The sequence below is a fragment of the Stegodyphus dumicola genome, chromosome X2, assembly GCF_044657685.1.
Source record: "Stegodyphus dumicola isolate Sdum_Otavi_A_Nest chromosome X2, ASM4465768v1".
NCBI lineage: Eukaryota > Metazoa > Arthropoda > Arachnida > Araneae > Eresidae > Stegodyphus > Stegodyphus dumicola.
This window is the reverse complement of record NC_140781.1, coordinates 108,083,860-108,108,348: the sequence shown is the minus strand read 5'-3', so window position 1 is coordinate 108,108,348 and position 24,489 is coordinate 108,083,860. Positions and strand designations below refer to the sequence as shown.

The window sequence follows — 24,489 nt, the reverse complement described above, 5'->3', positions numbered from 1 at the left end:
AACTCAGGTCCGATTCTTCTTGAATAGAGCAAATTACTTTTTCACTTTTACAGAACCGACAAAACCCCACATAATTTGATTACATGATAGGAAAAATCTGAAAAATTTAAGGAAATACTCTGAAGGAAGAAGAGCTTTTTGAAAAGAATGTTTATAAACATGCGCTTGGTGAAAACTCTTCGTTTCAAGATAAAATTTTTAAAAAGGTAATTTTAAAATGGAAACAAATCTGTAACACCCAAATAAAAAAATGAAAAGGGCAGCAAGTCATTTTTCTTGCAGTAGTAATGTCCGATATGTTTTGATGCATGAAGACATTCATTCACGAAAATTAACCAGCCTTAAATATTTCATTTTTCGCAATGATTTTCTGATTCCGGGCCTGCGGCTACTTACAGGAATGTTGCGCACGGTAGAAGGCGCTCGCATCACGAAAATGCCCCAGTTGAAGCTCAAGAGCAGGGATTGTGAGATGCTGATCAGCCGTTGGTGCACGAAGTTGTCATTTATTCCGTTCCTGGTGCTCCAGCATCTCATGCTTTTTCTCCAGCACGCCAATCGCTGTTTTCTGTAGGGAATCAAAGTCCCTGATAGTAAAGGGTCCGGCCCGCTCGCAAGTATCGTTCAGCTCCGAAGAACTGCGCTCGAGTACTTTTGGAAAGAAAAGTCTTTATCATTTCTTCGGTGGATCAGAAGTATTGACAGCAGGTATTTTTTTAATGATTGTTAAATGTAAATTTATGAATTTTAGCATGCTAGAAAAAAATCCGAGTTTAAGTTTCGTGGTTTTTATCGTAAATTGAGATATTTTATTATAGAATTTTGTGTCCAACAATTTTCTTAATAAATTTACTGTTGAATATTTACTCCAAAGATATTTTTTAAAGTTTAGGGGTCTTCAAAATAATCACAGTGATTTCAAAATAGGATCTTAGAGTATATTATTCTAATACCTGCTTTTGTAATGAGAAAAAAGAAATTATATTATTAAGCAGGCTTGAATAAATCTCTAAAGTATACGTAACATTATACTTTGGAATTAGCGTTTTCGCTTTCCGTATTCAGGCTTTTTGTGAATTGAGATCATAAGCAGATTTATTTGTAATCTATGGAAGAAACCTATAGTAATTAAAATAAGCGCAAATTATTTTTGAAAAGCGAATGAATAAAAATTAAAACTTTTTCTGAAAGAGTTATAATTTTTCTAACCATAACAGAAAAGTACCGACTTTGTCTCTAATGTTCGTTTAAAAGAGACAATGAACTTAAATAATGTAAATTAAAATATTACGAGTTCGAATTTTTTAAAGTTTATATAATATTTCATGGCACAAAAAAGCAAGAATTCGTTAAGTAATGACAGTTTTATATCAGAGGAATATATGTTAAGTAAGAAAGTGAAAAGAATAAGCAAGCCTTTGATAGCAATGAATTTTACTTCGATTAGTTCATGTATGAAAAAGGAATATTAAATTAGGAATTTGCTTTGCATATTTCATCCAGTTTCACTTACATAAATAAAATCTTTATATATATATTGTTCAGAGTAGTTATCTCAAAATCTGTAGAGTTTAGAAGAATACATTTCATGCATTTTCTACACAACCTGTTTGCTATACAGCTGAAGTAACAGTTTTCGCTTCCTTTAACGGAAGTTACTTTGAGTCAAATTTATACGTTTAAAAAAAGAGAAAACTAAAACGTAAGTCTAGAACTATTTTGTAGATATCAGGCGTAATTTTAATGCATAAAAGCACAGTTTTATGGCTTATATTTTAAAATATACTTTTTGATATACTTTTTCTAATTTATCTATATTTTACAGTGTACATATTTAGGGGCTTTAATGTTTCACCTAACTACAGTATTGATTTTAAGTAATATGTCAAACATACGTATCTTACGCGGTACTTGGCTTAATTAAAACGAAATATTAATTTCAGTAATTATACTAAGTTGAGCAGGCTGAAAATGCACACTTTTAGGTTTGCTGTATATTATATTATACCATATTACCTTCATTAACCACTGATTATTGCTAAAAGAGGCGCGATATTTAAAAATTCGCATCATTATTTTTAATGTTACTGTCAGTAACATTTATTCACTCTGGATTTCAGAGTTATATAAATTCATAGATTTATAGAAATTACTGCATAATAAAGTATATGTATGCATTCATACGGGACACGTTAGATTAAAGTTAAAATGGAGGTTATGATAACTTCTGTGATAAGAAAAGAAATTTACCGCCCTCCAATTATAAGGCTAACCTCTGATGAAAGCCAGGTACTTTCGTTTAATAATAATAAAAGCATTATTTTGGCATATGATCGCTTTCACAGTAGGAGGTAAAATTTATAATCTCAATTAATAGTTTATCAAAAAAGCATAAAAATATTTATTGTCATTTTACCTCAAACTGAATTTTCCTTTACAAATAACTATTAATTTCGGAAGTGTCTGATAAGTTCAATCTTAACAGTGGAAAACACTTTTATTTAATGATAATCATACAATTAAAGTATCAGATATGATTCAAATGGAACTATGTGGAGGTTATTTCTTTCTTGCAAGAGAGTTTCGTTCAGTTCAACTTACTTTCTGCTCCAAAAAAATGAAAATGAGGCAAAATAAGTTTTGCAGAAAACCGCTTTCAGTGCTCTTTCGCTTTCAGCACGTCTATAATATTATTAAGCATATTATAAAAAAAAATTTGTGAAACTACTTCTCTTAAGTTCATGATATGAGATGTAATTACTTTTTGCCACTAAAGAAAGCTTGATTTATGACACACAAAAATATTTTATTAATTTCAGAGTTTATTGTATCTTAGCTTCTGCTTAAAGCCGTTTTAGCGAAACCTGAAAGGTTTATTAAACGGAAGGTTTATTAAAGTTTTCTCCATGGCTTCATAACTAGCCCTAAACTGCAGATATTTTGCTCACGTTCAACTCCACTGAGTTTGAACTCTTATATAAATTTGATTGTATATTTTGTTTCGTAGGTGAACATTTTCATATTCTTTATGATATTGGCGCAAGAGACGTATTTGTAAAAATTTCGAATATGTGTTAAAAGGTAGAGTTTAGTTTTCCATAAAACAAATAATGTTCAATGATAATTTTCAACTCAGAAAAAGTTTGAATATAAGCATATGCGAAGTTTGATGGAATATGATATCGAAGAATCCTTTATTTATTTTCTAAAGCTTCATTTCGGAGGCCTAAAGCTTCATTTCGGAGGAAGAAATATCATTTTCCGCAACAGTGGTGTAATAAATCACGATAAACTTCCAATTTGTTTGTCAATATGCTTATCAAGATGCGAGGCACAACTAGGTTTGTAATATTACTTTCAGACCTGCAATTTTTAGCTTTCGTGTTAAGAATAAATGACGTTTTAGGAAATATTTCAGAATAAATAGCAGAAAGTCAATTTTTATATGTATAAAATATAGAAAGGTATAAAATATAGAAAAGTATAAGGTATTTTGAATACAAATATAATTCACACATATAAGCAGCTACCGTAAATAAAATTATGGCGAATACATAAATTATAAACGAAAATCATATTTTTTAGTTTTATTGGAAAACTGCAAAGTATGCAGTCTCCAAACTAAAATTCGTATTCACTTTCTATTTCGGATGTACAAAGTATGCAGTGTTCAAACTAAAACTACTCACCGATGTGTCTGTCTTCATGTAGAATGAATCGATTAATGTAGAATCATTCAATCGAACAAAAGCCACTTTAGCGCCATTCTAATCGAAAATTAGAGAAATTAGCAAAATCTGAACCCGCAATGAAGCGAGAGTGAAGAAAATGGTCAATTACAAAAGTAGTACGCCTTCATCTAATTATCAGGAATCGATATCTACCAAATAATCCAAAAGCGCAAATACTATCCATAATAAATGAAATCTAAAATGATCATACGACGCACTGATTTGATACATTCACGGTATCGATGTATTTTTGTCACGAATACTATATTTTATGGTATTAATCCATGTGTCTCCCTTTTTGCGCGGCCGTGGAATGGCAAAGGCCTATTACGAAAGTCCAGAGCTAAATGATTCTCTGGGATACGGAAAAGCATTCAGAAGATTCCAAATCTTTAAGCCTGCCAAAGCCAGGGCATTATTAAACCTTTGAATAGTAAAGCCTTTCACTTGATTTAATGGAATACGTAAGCTTTGGCTGGCGCACTGAGCGTCCGATTAGTAATATGAGATGAAAATATTTGATGTGTTAATGCCGGGGAGGCTTTCGAGCGTTATTCTGAAAGCTTTATGTTCAATCTGCATCTAAATGAAATATGGTTCCAATACACTTCTTTGCCTGAAACAGACTAGTAGCCTCCTAATAAGCCCTCCATTTTTAAGCCTTAGACGTATGAGTATACGAATGACTTTCAACACCTCAGAATACGTCGTTACCTCAGAATTCTGAGATCGTTACCTCAGAATACGTGTACGAGAGAAATAAGTGAATTAATACTTCAATGCATCTAGCTAATTTTGAGCAAGCTTAACATTTCGTATATATGACAGAAATATCTTCATACTTGACAGAAATCCATCTGCACTTATATTTGTGTTAAAATAGTGCATTCTATAATCGATTTACATTGGGTGACACATTTACTGAACTTAAGGTCCTTATATACCAATTCGTAATAATTAATGATAATATACAATATTTTTACTGGCCAGTTTAATCAACCTTGCTTCGCTTCCGAGTTGGATTTGATAACTTACCTAATTTTACGCTAGAGAGTATAACAATCACTTCTTTACGATGAAGCGTGTCCACGTCTCTAGCTGAAAATCAATCCTGTATTGCAGGATCATTTTTCTAAAAGAAAAAAGGGGTTTTTAAAAACTTTCTTTGGACCTTCGTATAAGGAAAATGTACAGGGAAAGAATAAATTTATTCTAAAAGGCCTCTGTAGAAAATGCAGGAATATGAATAAAGAAAAATGTGTAACAAGGAAAACAATGTGTTCATTTCTATATAAATGAAGAGTTTTAAATTAATCTCCAATTTATTTTGGTAGTTATTCTGTTGATCTAATTATCTCAAAGGTAAGTTAAGCCTGTAAGGAAAAATTCATTAATTGATCAAAAGATATGCGCTCAAATAACTGAGGAAGGGAATTAAATGTATGTATATTAAAATTTCGGTTGCACTTCTCTTATCAACTGTTTTGTAAATTCATTCATAGCTACCTATAATATAAAGGATATATCAGGATTCATTTAGGTAACTCGAATAGTGTAAAATGTTTGTATGCAATTAGGCACGTTAATACTGTCTTTTTTTGTTGTATATCAGGAAACCATTTCAGAGAAATGTTATTTCTAGTAGCTTAATTAATCTTTTTAAACAAATTTAAGATCACGTTTTCTCAAAAGCTAAAAGTATTTTATGGAGAACAATTTTGTGGTACAGTAGAATTAACAGTGAAAAATATAATTATATGCGGTAGAAGAACATCATACTCGATCCCATACCAGATCTAACGTGTTTTGCTTTACTCGCAAAAATTTTTGTGCAGTTGCGGTATGGTAACCAATGCCTTTGAATAAATTTCAAAAATCCTCTAGGGTGAAAGGTACCACTCTATAAAACTTCACAGTTAAACACGTTTCTAGTTTAAGATGCATTTGCGCTGCATGAATAAGTACTAATTATATAACATTTGCTGCAGAGAGAGAAAAAAAAAACTCGATGGAACGTAACATTGGCCTTCCGAAAGGACCTAAGATGTAGTCTCAGAAAAAAACTGCATTTATCCTCTTATGTCTTGTTATTCTGCAAAGGAGAAATTTTCTTTTGCGTCATTATCGCAAATCCTTTTTAAAAGGGAGAACTTCCATAGGATTTTTGTACCTACTTATGTCCTCATCTTGGACCTGTAAATTACAATAAATCGCTTGGAGTTTGCATAGGTAAAAACACAGATCCAGACTTTATCCAATCTAGGCTACATGTCTGTGTTGTTCATCAGTCTGTAATACAGAGGTTTCTGCAGTTCCCCTTCCTGTCAGCATTATGTACTTCCTATAACCGGTCAACTTTGGATTTATGATGCATTTTCATACTCAAATGATACTTGATAATTGAAACATGTTGCTTTTGTCACCTGCACTCGATTCACAATCGTCTTCTTCATTCGTAGATTAACTAGATCTCTTTCCTTATAAAAGCAGATTGTTTTGGGTAGAGTTTTGTTTTCGGATTCCTGCTGAATATTCAAGTAGTTTTGTGACAGCAGCGATATTGCCGTTTAATACATTATTACTTCCTTCATTGGGAACATCACACCCTTTTTTCTCTGCTTTATTTTCTTATTTGGTTGCAGAGATATCCAGAGGCCGAAATGGTATAAACGTACATTTCCGGTGGCATGCTTTACATGGCGATTTCACCCACAAGATGATTAGCAGAAAATATCAGTCACGCTAGCGTAACTCTTGAACTAACCTTCTGCGTTCTATCATATTTTCTACTTCAATCAATATTGTATGTTCAGTATCTTAAAACAGCTGTAATGGACGGTTTAGTTAAGCTGAGTTAAACTGCTTAAGAAAATTTCATTCAAATATTGAAAAAGTTACAAATTATAATGAAGTCGCACATTAGGTGTTTCTTACTTTGAAATCCATATGGTTTGTAAAATTTTATAAAACAGACTACTTCTTGAACATTTTATCGCATATTCCATGCCTTCCGATCTAACATGAATCAAATAATATAGGCTTTCAGAATATACGTTACTTTTGTTTATGAGCACGTTTTTAGTAAAACTGCACGAAGTTCAAAATTTTATGCAGCCCTACTGCGAAAGCAGTTCCAATTAGTAATTTCTTAATGTACAGGAAAACTTTCAGAAAAAAAATTCCGTTCCATGATATGTAGGATAACTCCTGAAAAAAAATATTGTCAAACCAATATAGCATAAATATATATCACGGAAAACAAAGAACTAAGATTTAGAAGTTCAATACACTTAAATTTAATTAAATGTAAAATTTAGAATTTTAGCAGGTAGATAACGATGATTTGAAGCCAAAACTTCTAATTTCCTTCTAACGCAAAAATTGCATTTTTGAAGATCGTATTCGAAACGTTCACATGAGTAGAGAAAAATAAACACTCCAATTATTAGATAATATATTATTAGATATAAATTTTAATTCGTAAGCTATCAGGTCTGAGAATGGATAATTTTGGTTTGACTAACTAGACTATAAGAAACATTTTTCTCATAGAACAACGTTACGAAAAATACGCATTAAAGTTTATAAAATTTAATAAACATTTTTATATGATTAAATTTATCGTAGTCTGAAAACTTATTCAGTTAATTCATTTCTGAAACTTTAACTATAGATCTTCTGCCAACTATTCAAGGTACCTTTTCCGAAACAATCCGCGTAGCCTTCTCAAGCCAGAATGCTATTAATTGAGTCAAGGGTAATGTAGCTGAAGCGCATCAAGGTTTCTCAGTATTATAAGTAAGCATTTTTGACATACTTTATGAAGTTAAGTAAAATGAAATTCCTTCATATCCTATCCTCAATAACTTTACTCACAAGTAACCTATAAACACATGCAAATTATAGTCTTTTCTTCGGCTCTTTGCTTCGATCCCTTCGTGCAAAGTGAAGTGCATAATGCGTGCTTTCTCTAGTGATTATCATTCATTAAATTATTTTAATTATGATGAAATTTTCTACTTCCTCTCTCCTTGAGTCTTAAATTAATCAAAGATCTCGTTGCAAAGGGGTTTCTGGGAGAATTAAGAACTCACCAAGTTATTTATAGACCTCATCATACCGTTTGATAGTTCTTTTCTTTATTACCCTCTGTCTGAATACCAGAATTCATTACATACTGAACGGCTAATGCATGTAGAACGTGGATAATTATTCGTTTGTTAAAACGGATAAATAAGGCGACGTAAGCTACGTTTTAAAATTATAGCACTTTTTAGTTGTAGAAATAATTTTTGTGGAAGGAAATACAATCAAATTTTTGCAATTTAATTAGTATTTTGTATCTTATTCCAAATTGTTTTTATTTTATGTATTATTGGTGAAAACGATTGAAATGTTACTTTCTTTCTTTTCCTTTCGCCGTCGACAGAACAGCTAGCTGGTCCACTAGATTAAGTGTTCATCAACCTCTTGAGCCAGTTACTAAATGTTCACTCAAGTATTACCCTCTTTGTTATTATTTCAGGCATATGAAGCTAAGTCTGAGATAACTTTGGCAAACACTGTGCATTTGTATGAAAGAAGATGATTCAAAATGACAAACACATTGAATAGCGGCAGTATATATATATATATATATATATGCGGAATTTGCACTTACGTTTTGTTTGATATAGGTGTAAGATGTAAATATTTACGTAGTATGTACGGTAATATTAAGAAAGAAGTGTGAAGGCAAATGTTATTATTTATGTACTAAATTATTTATTTCGTTTTGCAAAATAAAAGTGTGCAGTTACAGCCTGATCTTGCGTAGCATTTATCATCTTCAAATAGAGATCAAGATATCACTTTCATTGTCTTTAAGCTTATAGGTTACTAATTGCAATGAATTACACTATCTGTCATTTGTGGAAGTATTTCGAAACACTTAAACTAAATGGACCATTTATCTTTTAATGTTTAGTAAAATATTTTCATATTGTGCTAACAATAACATTTTCAGCAATCATGTTATAATCTTATATCAGTTTGTCCATAAAGAATTGGAGCAATAAACACATCCGTACTGAATAGCCTAGGGAGATGTGAATTACTTATCTCTTATCCAGAACCTTATAAATATTGTATTGGATTTAGATTTACTATCTTGTAGATATTTATTCTTCTTTATGCGCTATGCCAGAAACAAGGCTGATAGTATTAATAATATTTTGGGCTGCATACCGTTGCTAAGAAATGAAATGCAATGTGAGGAAGGAAAAAAGGGAATAAATTTTCATAAATATAAAATGATTATTTACAAATTTAAATTAATATAACTGTTATTTATAAACAGCCTTCATTTCCTGTTTTCTGAGCATTTTTGGTGTTCACTTGTGCATCATTGTTTTATTTATACTTACGTTAAGAAATCAATAAAGGTTCTAGTATTAAGAAAAAACGTAAATGAAACATGAAGAACCTACTATCAAATGCAAACAGCAGCAACATGTTCACAAATAGTAGCAATGAATTGAAGCAATATCTGTAGCCCGAAAGTTTTGCAATTTCTCAATTTTTCCTAAACTTTAGATTTGCAAAATATTCTAATTATAGAAGCAAAATGTCTGTATTCAAACGTTTATAAACGTTTAGACGCAAAGGGAGTTAAACTGACTTCTGTCTAGTAGAAGAATCTAGATTTAGAGCATCTGTTTTCTAATTTTCTCGATTTTGAGAACTCGTGGAATAAAATATATTTTATTGCTATAACTGGTATTTTTTATTCACTTATTTATTTATTTTGTGAAGTGTGAAAACTCCAACTATCTTGAGAAAAGTAAATGCCAAGAAAGCAATGAACATATTTCAATACTGTGTGTTCTTTATATGGAAAATGAAAACGAAATCGTAGTTTCATTGTAATTTTATTCATAAAAGCAAATGCAGTTTATATTATTGTAGGTAAGCAGTAGTAATATATGCAAAATATTATTAAGTTAATATAAAAACAAAATATTATTAATTTATGATGTTCAAATTTGCATTTCCACATGAAGTTCCAAAATTATTTTCAAGTTTTGATTCTGACATTGAACATCACTGATCTGCAATAGTCTGTGTGACAAACAGAGTGAAAAGTTTTCTGTGAACAAAGTAAATCACTTAAATGTGTACATTACAATTAATTTTGCTGGGGGGGGGGAGAATGAAAGAATTGCAACGCCTTTTCTGTTGTGTATGGAAACAAACATATTAATAAAAGTTTCGAACAGCAATGGATGATGCAATTAATTAATTTTCTAAACCAAATATATATTAATATTTGCATTTAAAATAAGAAATTTTCATTAACTTGGTCTTTTCGTTATTTTATTAATTAATATTAATCATGTTATCTCAAAACTGCCGTCTTCTCAAAATGTCTTCAAACTAAAAGAAGTTTGAAACAGGTGCTTACTAATTCAACTAAACGTAAATGTTTAAAAAGCAAATTTTAACTTTGGAAGTTAATATTTAATAAATTATAAAGGAATATAAGTATTAATTAATTTTAATGTCAAACTAGGAAAAAGTAACATTACAAGGAACCAGAATATTAGCATCGAGAAAAACCGATGTAGATAAACATTGTTCACTTGAGATCGTATGCTGTAAAAACCTCTTTCAGATACAATTAGATAGGCCCACCAGCGGCCGAGCGGTAAAGTCCCTGAACACTGGTAGTTCGGTCCGAGGATCGAATCCCGCGAACGGGCTGGCTGCATGGGTGCTTGCGTGGCTTTCTCCATGAGTAACGCGCTAATATGAGCCAGTTTTCCTTAAAAAGCCATCCATGAATCCATCACTCTCCTCCGTGTAGTGCCTGAGGCCGTAACACGTAAAATAGTAATAATAATGAAAGAATTAGGTAATTCATTTTATTGATCGCGAAGGATTAATTAAATCTTTCGGTCAATTTTATATTAGTTTGCATAGTATATCCATTTAGAAAAACATTTCTTTAACTATAGAGATTGCAGATTTTCTTTTCACACCCTGCCTCTACTAGAAAGAAAACTAACTTCATTTCAGAAAGATATATTATACAGGAAATGAAACACCTCTGTCTGAAGTCCAGTTCAGTTCTTACTATTTTGCAACAGTACAAACTGAAACTCTCGTCCTTCTGCACTTTATTTAATTAAGTATTTCTCACCATTAAGTTTCAGGATAAATCAGTCTTTGCATTATTAAGCTTTTGAACTATGTTGAGTAACAAACTTCCTTCATTAAGCATCCCTTCATTAAACATAATCACGGTCTAGTTAACATTAAGTATCTCTCTTAGCTTACGTCAACATACTTTCAAAGTTGGCTTTCTCTCTTACTTAACTTTCATTCAACACTTCTCACTTATTTGAATGAATCAAACCTTTCCGTTACGAATTATTTTGATCCCAATTAGTGTCCAAGTGGCTGCAGTTTAGAAACACTAAACACTTCACCAAGGGTATAGTTCCTTAAGGTTGAATGAGCTGCTGCTTAAGGGTTTACTGCTGTAAAATGCAAATATGAGCCAGTTTCTCTCAGAAAATTCTCTATTAAATCCTCCCTTTCCAAAGGAAAAGAGCCTTAACCATTTTTATTGTAATTAAATAATCCAATCCAATTATTTCTGATTCTAAAATTATCTGATGAAAGAGTACTTAAGTCTTCGAACCATAAAGTGTGCTGATTTTTATGCAGTAGCTTTAATGCATTGGCCACTAAGTATGAGATAAGAATTACTATTTCAGGTTACAACAATCCGTATTCTAGCATGACATTTTTTAACATTTTGAGAAAAAGTGCATTACATGTTTAGAGAAAACTAGATAACATGATTTTACTAGATAACATGATTTTGTAGTTTAAAACAAGCATTATTATGCAGCATATGTAGCGGAGATATACGTCAAATTTGAAATAAGTTAAATAATACGTGCAATACGACTTAGGTTATATTTCTGCACTCTTTTCTCAATAAAAACTTAAAATGCTCCAACCTTTTAGCATTGTTTTTAATCCTATTAGTCTGAAATTACGTTTCAATTAACGATTGATTTTAAAAACAATTATTTTTCAGTTACATATCAACAAACAAAAGCAAAACAAACTTTAAAATCTCCTTACTAACTGAGTTTAAAATAAATTTGTTTTTTTTTAAAAATTTAGTCATTTTAAAATGAGTTTCTAATTCACTATTTGATTTGAGCATTTTATAAGCATTTGATAAGGGATTCTGCAGCGATTCATTGAAAGAAATTGAACAACATCATATATATTTATTCGGATCTAGACTAACTGCATTTAATTTATTGTAGATTTAAAAAAGAAACTTACAAAAAAAAAAAAAAAAACCCTCAAGAATTACATGCGTTGAAAACAGTGTTTTTTTTTCAGCTTAATATAATTAGCAGGCTTAATCGGAGGGGGTGATGAGTACTATGAAACACTTCTCTAGCTTATTTCATTTCTGTCAGGTACAAAATTAGATTTTGAATTATGAATTCCTTTGCTCTTATAAATTTTAGAAGCAAAAAAAAAAAACCGTTTGGCAACTGTCCCATTTTAGTCGAATTTAAACGATAAGAGTAATTCATCAACAGTAACAAAGACGTACAATTCAAATATAGAAAGGAAATTCTCTGAGGAGAGGGCTTTAAGTGTCTTTGTATTAAAGAAACGAGACCTTTACCTGTATGTAGCCTTTACCACGGGTGATTCATATACGAAAGTAGTATTTACACATGAGTATCGTGAAACACAAATTTATGAACGAAAATATCGCTCACGGTAACAGGTATTTTTCTATTTACGAAACTAGACTTCTTAGCCTCTAAAACGGTATTTCAAATATATAAGTAGTTTTTACAAATGGGTATCATAAAAGTACTAGGAAGTCATAACTTTTCAGCGCACTCATTAGACACGTAAATTGCTTCAGGTTTTCATTCTCTTCGTTTTTAAAAGTTCAGAATATTATTAAATGCTCTCGAGGAGTATTTTACCTTGTACGGAGATATAGATGTTTATAAATATATAAGACTAACATATTCAGCTACACTAAATAAAATAATGTGAGATTAGAATGAATTAGGTTAGACTACTACTCTGAATAAAAACTAATCGATACTTAAAATTTAACAAAAGGAATAACCTTAATAAATTTGGTAGGATGAACACTAATATAATAGTTCAAATTATTTATTACTTCAAATATAAAGATCCATGACTTAATCAATAATTAGCATTGTGTCCTAGGAATGTTTAGAGCACAACAAAATAGTCCAGATGTAGATCCAGTCGAAAATATGTGATTAGTCGCTAAAGAAAACTGAGGCAAAGGAGAATAACCAAACGAGTGAATTCTATCTAAGACTTTATTTGAATATGGTGGCATGATATAAATATTAAACAAAGTATGATGTGTACACCACATGACTTCCTTATACGCCCTATTAAATTATGCGCATTTTTGTTGCACTTCATTTAACCTTATTTCCTCGAATTATTCTGTTTTAATTAACCATATCACAAGGCAAGTTGAAAATGACAGAAAACTTCCAAATTTTGAAATTAAATATCCCGGTTAATTTTTGTCGAACGGGTGTCAAACTTCCTCTAATTCTATTTTTTTATAGCGAGTATAAAACTTTCCCATAAATGAGTACAGGAAATGGGAGACCGCATAGTTAGATTTCGTATTTTCAAAAATGAATTTATTTTAATTTGACATTGCCGAAACATAAATATTTTCGTTATTTAAAACACTTCTATAATTGGAAGTATGTGACTACGATTAAATATTGAGAAAATAAAGGCTGCGCAAGGACTTTTAAACAGGGTAAGGGGTGGGTATATATATATATATATATATATATACATATAATTAAAGAAAGGAGAACAAACTAAAAAAACTAAGCGGAAGCATTAAGAATTTTCTTTTTACCTTATATAGTGCTCAACTAGATGTTATAGCAGTCCAATACAGACAATTTCAACGTTCTACGGCTAATCGTTTTTGGGTTAAGCAATATACATACATACATGCATACGTATGTACAGACGTCGGGAAAAAGTCCATTTAATTCCACTTTAAATCCATTTTAAAATCCCTTTTGAAAAAAGTCCAATGTTCTGTCCGTAAGACGTCACGTATACAAATCGTCCTTTTGGAGCGTCCAAAATGGAAAATGAAATTATTTTGAAATATGATACTCGAAATTTTTCGAGATTACAGTACGTCCTTTACTTTGCAAATTCTTTACTTTGCAAATTCTTAATTACATGAGCAAGCAAACATATAAAAACTGTCAGAAAAGTAGACGGTTTTCATATTAAATGTTAAATTGTCAGAATATTGAAATATTTAGCAAACTAAATTTAACAATTTTAAAGCTTTCTGTTTTCGCATTAAATAATTTTTCCAAGTCTATTGTTTTAAAAAATAAGTTAAAATTTAAGCTTGCATATCTTCTAAAGAAGGGCCGACAATAAACTAATATAAAAAGGCATGTGTTACCATGGTAAAAGAAAGTATGGATATACGAATATAACTTCCAGTTATTATGCCATCAATTCACTCTTTATCTTCAAAACTCTTGCCCACAACTTATTGTTATAACTAAAACATATTGCAAATCTGAAGAATGTTTTAAGGAGACGTTTTGAAAAATTTGTGCAATTCTTGGTATTCATGTTTCACTTAATGTATCCACCGTTCTAAGATTAATTTAAAAATTTGGGGAATCTGGTTCAGTTATCGATAACACAAACTGTACTGCGTTCTGGTATGTGCTGTCGGCCGAAAATAGTGCAGCCGTTAGTGAGAATATCGATAAAAATCCAGAAACACACACGTCATTCTTTTCAACGCCTTGATATTAGCAGAAAGATTTTGTAACGAAATCTCATTATAAATATTTACCTCCGCCCTTATACATGAAAAAACGAAGCACCAACAGAGAGCCACTGTTTGGAGCAGATTACGGGTTGAGTGTGTAGTCTTTAGCCGCCCAAATCTTGCGACTTGACGCTATGCAATTTGTTCCTGTTGGGATTTGTAAAGTCCAAGATCTATGCTATAAAACCACAAATAATTCCTGAATTGGAAACATAAATTAAATTCGTTATTGCTGTAATGAAGCCAACAGACTTGGGGAAAGCATTCCAAACATTTGATCAATTGGGTCGTGGTATGTCAGCACAGCCGAGATGAGTTTCATTTTAAAACTAAATTAGGCATACCCGATGGGCCACCGTTTAGAAACAAAACGATAAAGTTATGATTTGGATGCTGTGATTCGGAATTAAAAACTAACTTCAACATTTTTAGAGTCTATTATATTTTATGAAGCAGGAAACATGAAAAGGTAACTATGCCCGCACTGGAATTCGAGCTAAGTGTTTTCTAATTGCTAGCTGGACATTCTAATCACTAACGCTATAAGGTATTTCTTCCACTTCCCTAGCGTGCCTTCGTGGTGTAACGATAGCACGCTGGGCCGGTATTCCAGAGGTCCATGGTTCGATTCCCGGCGAAGGCAGTTGCTAATTTTTCTTCTTGCCTGCTTCCAAAAAATGCTAATGACTCTACAAGTGGCGCCCGAACTAAAAGGGTTGTGGATGATGATTCTCCGCACCCAGGATTTGGCGACTAGGTCCCATAAAACCCTAATCGCCCTTTAAAAAGTGGAGTATATAAGGTATTTCTCCCACTTCCCTAGCGTGCCTTCGTGGTGTAAAGGTAGCACGCTGGGCCGGTATTCCAGAGGTGGTACGATTCCAGGCGAAGGAGGTTGCTAATTTTTCATCTTGTCTGCTTACGCACCGAAAGAATGAAAGGCAGAATGCACTAATTACTTACACGCTTTTGCTCTTGGTGAAGAATTTTCTAGTTAAGGTCAATTATTATCTAACTATTAACTTGACAAATCATGTCCTCGCCGATACTCGAACCTCGGACCTCTTGATTACACGCCGAGCTTGCTGACCATTACACCACGAAGGCCTACTAATAAGAAATACCTTATATATTCCCCCTATTAAAAGGGGACTGGGGTTTAGGGGACCCCATCCTGGTAGTAGAGAATCATCAATATATGTATATAAAATATACGGCATTAAAAATGGTTTCGGTCATATTGAAAAAGCAATTGCTATGGAAATTAGATTTGTGGAAAATTTGCAAGGGAATAATTACCTGTAACATGCAACAGAACGTATAATTTCAGCTTCATGGTTTCAGTGTTTAGTTTCGTGTAGCGAATTTTACATCGTTTGTTTTTAATAATTACTTTTTTAACTTTTCGCGCAATCGCGTAAAATCAGTCAGACAATGAGCTTCTTTCTGATTAAATGCATACCGGAATCTCTTAAAACGTTATAGAGCTAACAGGATTTCCATAGTAGTATTTACCGAAAACATGCATTTATTTCCAATGTTCAAGGTGAAAGGTAATGAATTCAAAAAATAGGAGGAAGTTATAAGAAAAGCAAACTGTGAAAGAGCTCTTTCTTTTCTGCACTTGCACAATTTATCACTCGAAAATCGTTGAACAGATCAATAATAAAGAAAACTGCATAAAACTATCATTATTTTCGTATTTTCATGCAAAACTTTTTATAAGTGTTCTTTTGATCGAAGAATAACAGCTTTCACGGTTCCCCTGAACATTTTACTTTCTTCGCATCATAGGAGAGAAAGAAATCTTAAAAGTTCTAACGTTAAACCTCTTCTCTAAACGTAGGGTATCAAGATATAGAAGTATTCAGATACAAAACTACCATTCTTTCCAAGAAATAACTAGAAATACATCTTTTCCCAAAAGAATATTTACGATTTGACTCAAAAAATGAATAGTTTAAACAATTTTAAATATTTTGTAGGTTCAAAGAAACGTATCCACGGCTTTTTGATATAAAAGCAAGCAGACTCTCTCACGTAACTTTCACTATCAATTACAATCGATATAAAATATTTAGAATAATTTATTTCATCATTGCCTTTTAGAAAAAATAAGATTATAACCAAGATATGAGGAAGTGCAGAAGTAGGAAAATGTAAAACGATTTAGATTACAGTAAAAAACTGTAAGAGATAACTATTTCTCACACTGACAATCAGCAAGAACAGTAATTGTGCTATTCTCTGTTCACCGATGCACATAATGAAAGTCACTGGAAATCATCGACTCAAACATTTAATTTACTAAGCACCTGAATAGCACTGATGAAATTGATGCTTTTGAAACATAAAACGGATATTAAAAAATACGTTTATATGAAAAATTTAGTAAAATGAATGTAAAGGTATTTTGCAAATATAACGTCAATAGTTACAAGTACTCTAAGATTAATTTCATATATAATTTTAATCACATTCATTTTTCATTGTTTTATTATGAGTAGCTGACAATTCCTTTTCAGTTATTAACAGTTATTTCCCCGAGTTTATATCATTAGCCAAGATGGCGCTTACTTTGCAAATGGAAGGTACAGTTGTACAAATGCCCACATTACAACTGATCTTTCTGAACAATGATTTGGCTTATGACTGATCGTTGTTGAATATGATCGTGAAGCTGCGATACCAGAAACTAACATCAAACATTTACTAATATCAAAATATATATAGTACTCAAACATTCCTCTTAAAAACGAGAAAGCACAAAATGTAAATGCAGTAACTTTGGGTTAATCATTTGGAATATTTCATAGGAATATACATCCGAGAATCAGCTAAAGTCAAATATGCTTTAGAATTTTCACGTTTATTCTACTTCGTGAGCTGGTCTAAATCTAGTTTCCCGAAACGAAATGGGAAACGTGCAATTGAAATATGTAGAATTTGCAACAGGTTATGAAATATCCACGTTTCCCATTTCACATTATCATAATACCAGTAAACTTGTGTACATGTTTGCTGGATTTTGAAGTGTGATCCTTTACTGCGATAGAGTGCCATTATTATGGGTATCAGTGTTCATGTGATCAGTAAGGTATTTATAGCTTGCAGTAATATGTCTGGATAATACATTTTCAAATCAAATTCATTGAAAGGAAGTAGGAATTATGGCATTTGGAAACTTCAATAAACATTTCGCTCTTTGTAAAACATAGTAAATAATCACAAGTAATTGCAACATACCGAGTAATCGCAATCAGTTGTTCAATCGGGTAGTTTCAATCTCATCTTTTTGAGAGGAAACAAATTTAATGAGTAACTCTTATAATAAATTTTAGCATCTGTGCATTTTCCCAATCTTTATAAACTTCTGAGATCATCAACGGCTTTTTTTCTATGTGGTTAAAGCCTGAAAATTTTAGTTAATTATTTTAAGTTTAATTAGATGAATAATTTTAAAGAAACCGATATGAATAGAAATTTGAAGGGATTTCTTCTAACTTTTAATATTTGTGTTTTAACGTAGCATGAAAATTCAAGGTATCCAGACATCTTTGAAAATTGTTATTAACTCACTCGTGGAGTAGACCAAACAGTAAAATGGCAATTATATTGAATATAGCCGAATTGAAAACTTACCGAATTTCCAATCTCATTCAATACAAAACGAATATATTATTTTATCTTTTCTAACTACCATGGATAATAAACTTTCTCCATCTGTGGTGAATATAATACCTTTCGTATAGAAATACGTAACTGAAGTAATTTAAAACATTTTATTGGCAGTCAAGGAAATCCAGCTTAAGTTAAATAAATTGAAAATAAGAAAGAGAACCTAGGCCATGAAAATTTCGAAATGTTTTCTCTCTTTTAGTAAGCCATATGTAATCGATTTTAACTGAAACTTTCCAGTCATTTATTTCCAGGCTTCGCTTCACCTGCTATATGAGGAAGATAAATCATATGTACTCACTTTTTATACAGAATTACCAAGATACTGCAAGTAAAGGCAAATTTTGAAGAAATTTTTTAACTTGAAAGTTTTCAAAGGAGGAAAGGCAGGCATGTCTCTAAAGCTTCACCTTTACAAAAACAACTTTTTTGCACTACATGACTGATCTAATATCGTGCACTGTTTGGAAACACATTAACTATTTATCACCTTAAACAGGCTAAGGTCTCAAGTTGCTTATTTAAATTGCGATGCTATAAACATATTCTAAAATCTTCAAAAATAATTTCTATTGAATAATTTTACTCATATTACCGGCTGTATATTTTTAATTATAACAAAATACTTAAAGTATTTGATTATTTGATCATTATTAATTTCTGATAATACACAGGCTGTGCTATTTCAGAGAACTTAATCTGCAATTGGTTTTGGTTTGGTTTATTTAATTATGGCAAAGCACACTAGGGCTATCTGCCTAAGAGGAGGAATACCTTCGGGGAGAACTTTCTAAGGGAAACTGGCTCGTATACACGTTACACATGGGGAAAACCACGAAAACGCTCATGCAGCCAGCCCGTTCGCGGGATTCGAACCTCGGATCGAACTACCAATGTTCAGCGACTTTACCGCTCGGCAACTGGTGGGCCCTTAATCTGTAAAGTATAGCAATTCTCTTCATTGCTTCTGCTTGAGAACCCCAAATTCGCTTTCGTATAGAATGAAGGTGTCAAAGAAAGTGAGAAGAATAGAAATTCGCTTTCATATAGAAGGAAACTGACTTCAGTAATTTCTAACTTATGCAAATAAACTGTTCTCTTGAAATATGTTGATACCCTTCCGTTTCTTTCTTAAATTCCTTTAAATGAGTTTTAAACTACATTTTATATTTGATTTCCGTAAGTTTGACCAAGCTATGTTTTCCTAATAAAACCCTCCCTTTCTTCATTTACTGAACTCTTACTCGACTTCGATTCATTTTGTATAGATCATTTGAGTTTCATTCTTCATTATACACTTATATTAGGCTGAAATATTTCCTTTTTAATTACGTTTATTTCACTTCTATATTGGAAATATATGTTATTTTCCTAATTGGGTTTTCTCGGCGTTTCACTCTTAATCCCTCAGAGTGGGATATGCAGGGTGACAGCAGTTTTTGTTCCGTTTCGCGTTAAACAACGCAGGTTTACTGCCTTGGTAACAGATTATGTTCCGCCACCTACAATCATGACAATGGAGAAGGGAGTGAGCTGAGAGACAGAATCACCCCCTGTCGAGACAAAGTGCCCAAGCAAGTTTGCTGAAGCTCGCCATTTCAAGCGAGGACAGTCGTAACAATGGTTGCACCTCCTTTGCCAAAGGTAAGTTCGCTTTTAAAACATATATACAGTTATTTCTTAATAGAAATATCTTAAGCATTATAAATTATAGTCTCATAGTTAGATTTATGTGTAAAAAATTGAAGGATGTAATCAAAAGTAGTTTTAATTTGTATCTATGAATTTGCTTTGCAGTGTAACGCTGTAACGTAGTTTTATTTATAGCATACTGCTAACACGATAAAAGCTATATACATGGATGGTACTTTTTGTAAACATTTCTTAAAATTATTTTTAATTTTGTACAATTTGCACAACACTATCGATTTTAATTATTTAAATTCAGTTTTGCATGCATTTTTAATTCAAATAAGGAAAACAGAGGTAAAAAAAAGTCCATACTGTAGTTTTAATTTTTTATAACATAAGTGAGCAAATTATTTGGTAGGATTGCAGCATGTCAGCAAGAAATAAAAATCGTATGCTTTACTGGAATTCTCTGGTGAAGTCGTATCGTTTTCAACTAATAGTACTTTTTAATAGATTTTTTGTTTTAATTTTTAGATTTTTAATGTCATTTTTGTCATGTCATTTTATTGCCATATTTTTAGTGTCATATTGTCCATTTATATATGTATGTACATATATTTTTTAATAAAAAGTTTTTCATGCATTGCTTGTTTTCATTTATACTTAAATTACTTTGTTCATGGAAATTATTATAATTCTGCAGGTATGTTAATGATTTCTACTTAGTTTTAATCAATAAAAAAAATACATAAGAATTTTCGGCAGAATTATGAAAAATGAATTTTTATCTTACGCATGTGAGCTAATCCATATTATTTAACTTTAAAATTTACTTTATTCTTTGCATATGAGACTTGGAATTAGAATTAGCATATATAAAAATAATTTATAGTCTAAAAATATATGTAAACATTTATTCACCTGTAATGATTAATGTATAGAAATTTGTACGCATAAAACTTCGCAAAAGTAAAAAGCGTTATAAGCTAACTGAAGATTTTAAGCTTTATTCTTAATTTGGAGTAATAGGTTAATTAATTTTAAGCTCTTCATAATTTTGTAATAAGAAATATAAACATTTCTTTCTCAACATTTTGTGCAATATATGAAGTTAAAAACAATAGCTTGATAGTATTTTATGGTTACTTATTTTCTGAATCTCATACATTGCGAATAAAGCTGAATAATTTTCATGTAAGAGAAATTAAATTTACATTTTTTTCTTATTTCAATACATATTTTTTGAATAACAAATTTTTATGCTTATTAAGCTCAAGTAGACAAACTACGAGTAACATCAATTCACAAATTGTATTAAAATATTCATTTATAAGTAGCATTTTAGGAAGTTAAATCTAGCAGATTATAATACAGATTTACTGAGACATATATATATGATCAGCTGTTTTAACACATTCAAATTTTCATGATTATAAAATTTTTCAAGAAATATTTTTAATAAATTAATTTTCGACTATTATGATTATTTAAAGGAACATTTAGCTTACATGATTGCATGTTCTAATCTTGTGAATGAAAGCTATGAATAATCATAGTTTGTTTTTTAAAATTAAAATATGTATACAAATTCAGAATGTATATCACTATACATAGTTTTTAAAATTTATTTTATGAAACTTGTAAAGACATTATTTATTTTTCTGGAAGCAGACAAGATGAAAAATATGCAACTGCCTTCGCAGAGAATCGAACCGCGGATCTCTGGAATACGCGCCCAGCGTGCAGACCACCACACCACTAAGGCATGCCAAGAAAGGCGGGAGAAATACCTTATAAACTAAGCATTTTTAATTTATCAAATCAAATTTTGAAAATTTCTGCTTTAGAAATAACAGAAGCTCCTAGTTTCCTTTTTTAAACAATACTTGCAATCAGGCAAGCTTCTCAAAGACGTTTCCACAGTGGTAATTCTACACAGACAATTTCTTTGCAAACTAACGTCCATTTATAAAAACTAGAATAAAATTGTTGTAAAATTCTTAAACGAACAATATAGAGGATGCTTTTGTCAAATATATTTTAAGTTATTTGCGTCTAAAGGAGATTTATTCCAGTTTGAATGTTGTGGTTCGAATGTCCAATATTATAGTTCGGACCTTCAAGATAATACAAATGTTAGTAGCAAGTCACCAATTTTTTTAAATGATCTCTTGAACATGAAAAGGAAAAATATGAAAACATTAAAAGTAAAAATATGAAAGCAAGAAAAGTATTATATCTGCAATCAAAACACAATTATTTTAAACGAATCTCTAAAGCTTTAAACTGAAATGCATGTTTATCCCATTATCCTAATTACATCTCTTTCATCTGCCTTAAAATATTTTTTAACCATAAAGCGTAATGATTTATTTTTATTAAGAAAAGAAATAAATAAAATATTCATGATAAAAGAGAATTATTATTGTATTCTTAAAATAATTTCCATTTAATCATTTAAAGAAATGTCAACATTCATTTTTAAAGCACGTTTAATTTGTCATTAGGTATTTGAAGAGCAATAAAACATTTTTTTCCTTATCCACCTTTTAGTTTAAATAGATTAATAAACTTACCATTTCGTGGAATGTAACTACTTTCATAAATTATTAATATCCTTTATCTTAATTATTAAATCAGCCGTATAATTTAATTAATCATAGATGTAAAGCTTTACTTCATTTTTCATTCTGTTAATTAAATCGAATATAACGCATTGTATTTTGTAATTAAAAAAGAAAGAAAAAATTAAATTCACTGTAAATTTCGAAACCAAAACCTTCGATTTGCACTGGGCAAGTCTATTTTAAAATAATTCAAACGAATACTTATTTCCTCCTTACTTTGGGCCAAATATTTTTCTTCCTGAAATATTCTGCTCTGTAGAGACAATTAATTCTTGCATAATCAATTTGCATTTGTACCAATAGTTATTTTTCATTTAGCATAAGCCTGTATAATAAAGCGATAACAAGTGTGCAAATGGAGAGGAATTAACCAATAATGTAAAGAAATTACGCATAATATAATGTAGTATATTTATAATAGTAACGCTGAGTTTCTGTATATAATTATTACCCAATAGCATTTATCAGTTAGAGGAATTACTAAAATTAATGATTTTCTATATTATTAAATAAAAGTAAACAATGCTCTTAGTATTTAATACTAAGAGAGTATTTATACTGAGAAACTGGGGAGTAGCAAGAAAAAATAATACATGCAATTTAGTTCCCTGTGAATAGAAGCAATAAACTATTTTTCTCACAAAATACAAATCACTACATTTTTTAGGATTCTACTTTTAAATTCTTAACTTAAGCTAGAATGCTCTTTTACAGCACAAAGTGCAGAAATGTGTTATTTATGTCTCGTTGCAGAATAAATACATTTCTTATCAGATTCTTAGAATAATTTTTTAATTCATGTGGCCTTACTTACAAACTCGATCTTAAATCTTGCTAGTGAACAGGTTTTAGTTTCATTAAAAATTCATGATCATAAATGATTCATAGGTATTCTGCATTAAAAGAGAGCAAACTTCGCTTAGATAGTTAAAATATCAGAACACTATCAACCTATTTTTCTTAAATTTCTAAGCGTTCGCGAAGAATAAAGTCAACTTCCCACTCATTTCATTAAATGAGGAAAATTCTTTATGCACTCTCTACGTAATTTTAACCGAAATAAAATTTCATAACATTGAATTCTAGAGGAGATTTTGCATATTTTATTTTACACTGGGAATTAGTACCTCTAACTGGATTTGAAAATTGCAGGTACCTTTATAAAATTTCAATTTCGATTAACGTTTGACAAGTCTTATTTTTTTTAAAATAACATCACATTATTAATATCACATGGGAACTAATTCATTTAAAGAAAAAGAATGCTTGAATTTTTTTTACTCAGCTTACTAAAATGCGAATCCATTATTTGTTTCATTGATGAGCCATCGAAGACTGTGGTTTTCTCTAGATTTATAACCTGCCTAAAAATGTTACAATATAAGGATTATAAGAGTTTAAGTTTCTTAGACGGCATTTTAAAACACAAAATTTTAAACATTAAAAAACTAATTCCTAAATGAAATGTTGAATGGAAGACTCCGAAAGCTAATGGATTTCATTCGCCTGATAATCTTCATTTCTCAAATAAGAATGGGAAGAATCTGGAAATCAAGCAAAATTATCACGTGAAATTTCCGAAAGATGGAAAGGAAATGCATCCCTTTTATTTAAGAGGGGAAATAAAGCATTGAAGTGTGCTTACATATCTAGCAGGACGCCGGTTTTTCCAAACCAAATAGAAGGAAGCCGTTTTGAATAACATATAACTTTATTAATGAGCGAATTTGTACAACAATTTATGCAAGTGTAATGTCATTACAAATATGAAAACATTATCACAACGCATTCAAACTACCACTCATCACCATTTTATGAATAACCGGCGTACTATAGTGGTATAACTTTGCTTAGTGAAACCTAAGGTACAGTGAAACAAGGAAGAATCTACTTGTTCTCACAGAAAGGCAAC

The 24,489-nt window shown here is 30.9% G+C and overlaps 1 protein-coding gene across 1 annotated transcript in view; it reads left to right on the top strand.

Annotated features, from left to right (window-relative positions):
- Positions 1-475: 475 nt before the first annotated feature.
- mAChR-A (muscarinic Acetylcholine Receptor, A-type) overlaps positions 476-24,489 on the top strand; it is a 443,302-nt gene continuing 419,288 nt past the window's right edge. The window contains exon 1 of the mRNA XM_085809061.1: positions 476-708. The gene's annotated coding sequence lies outside the window, so the exon portion shown is untranslated. The remainder of the gene's footprint in view (positions 709-24,489) is intronic.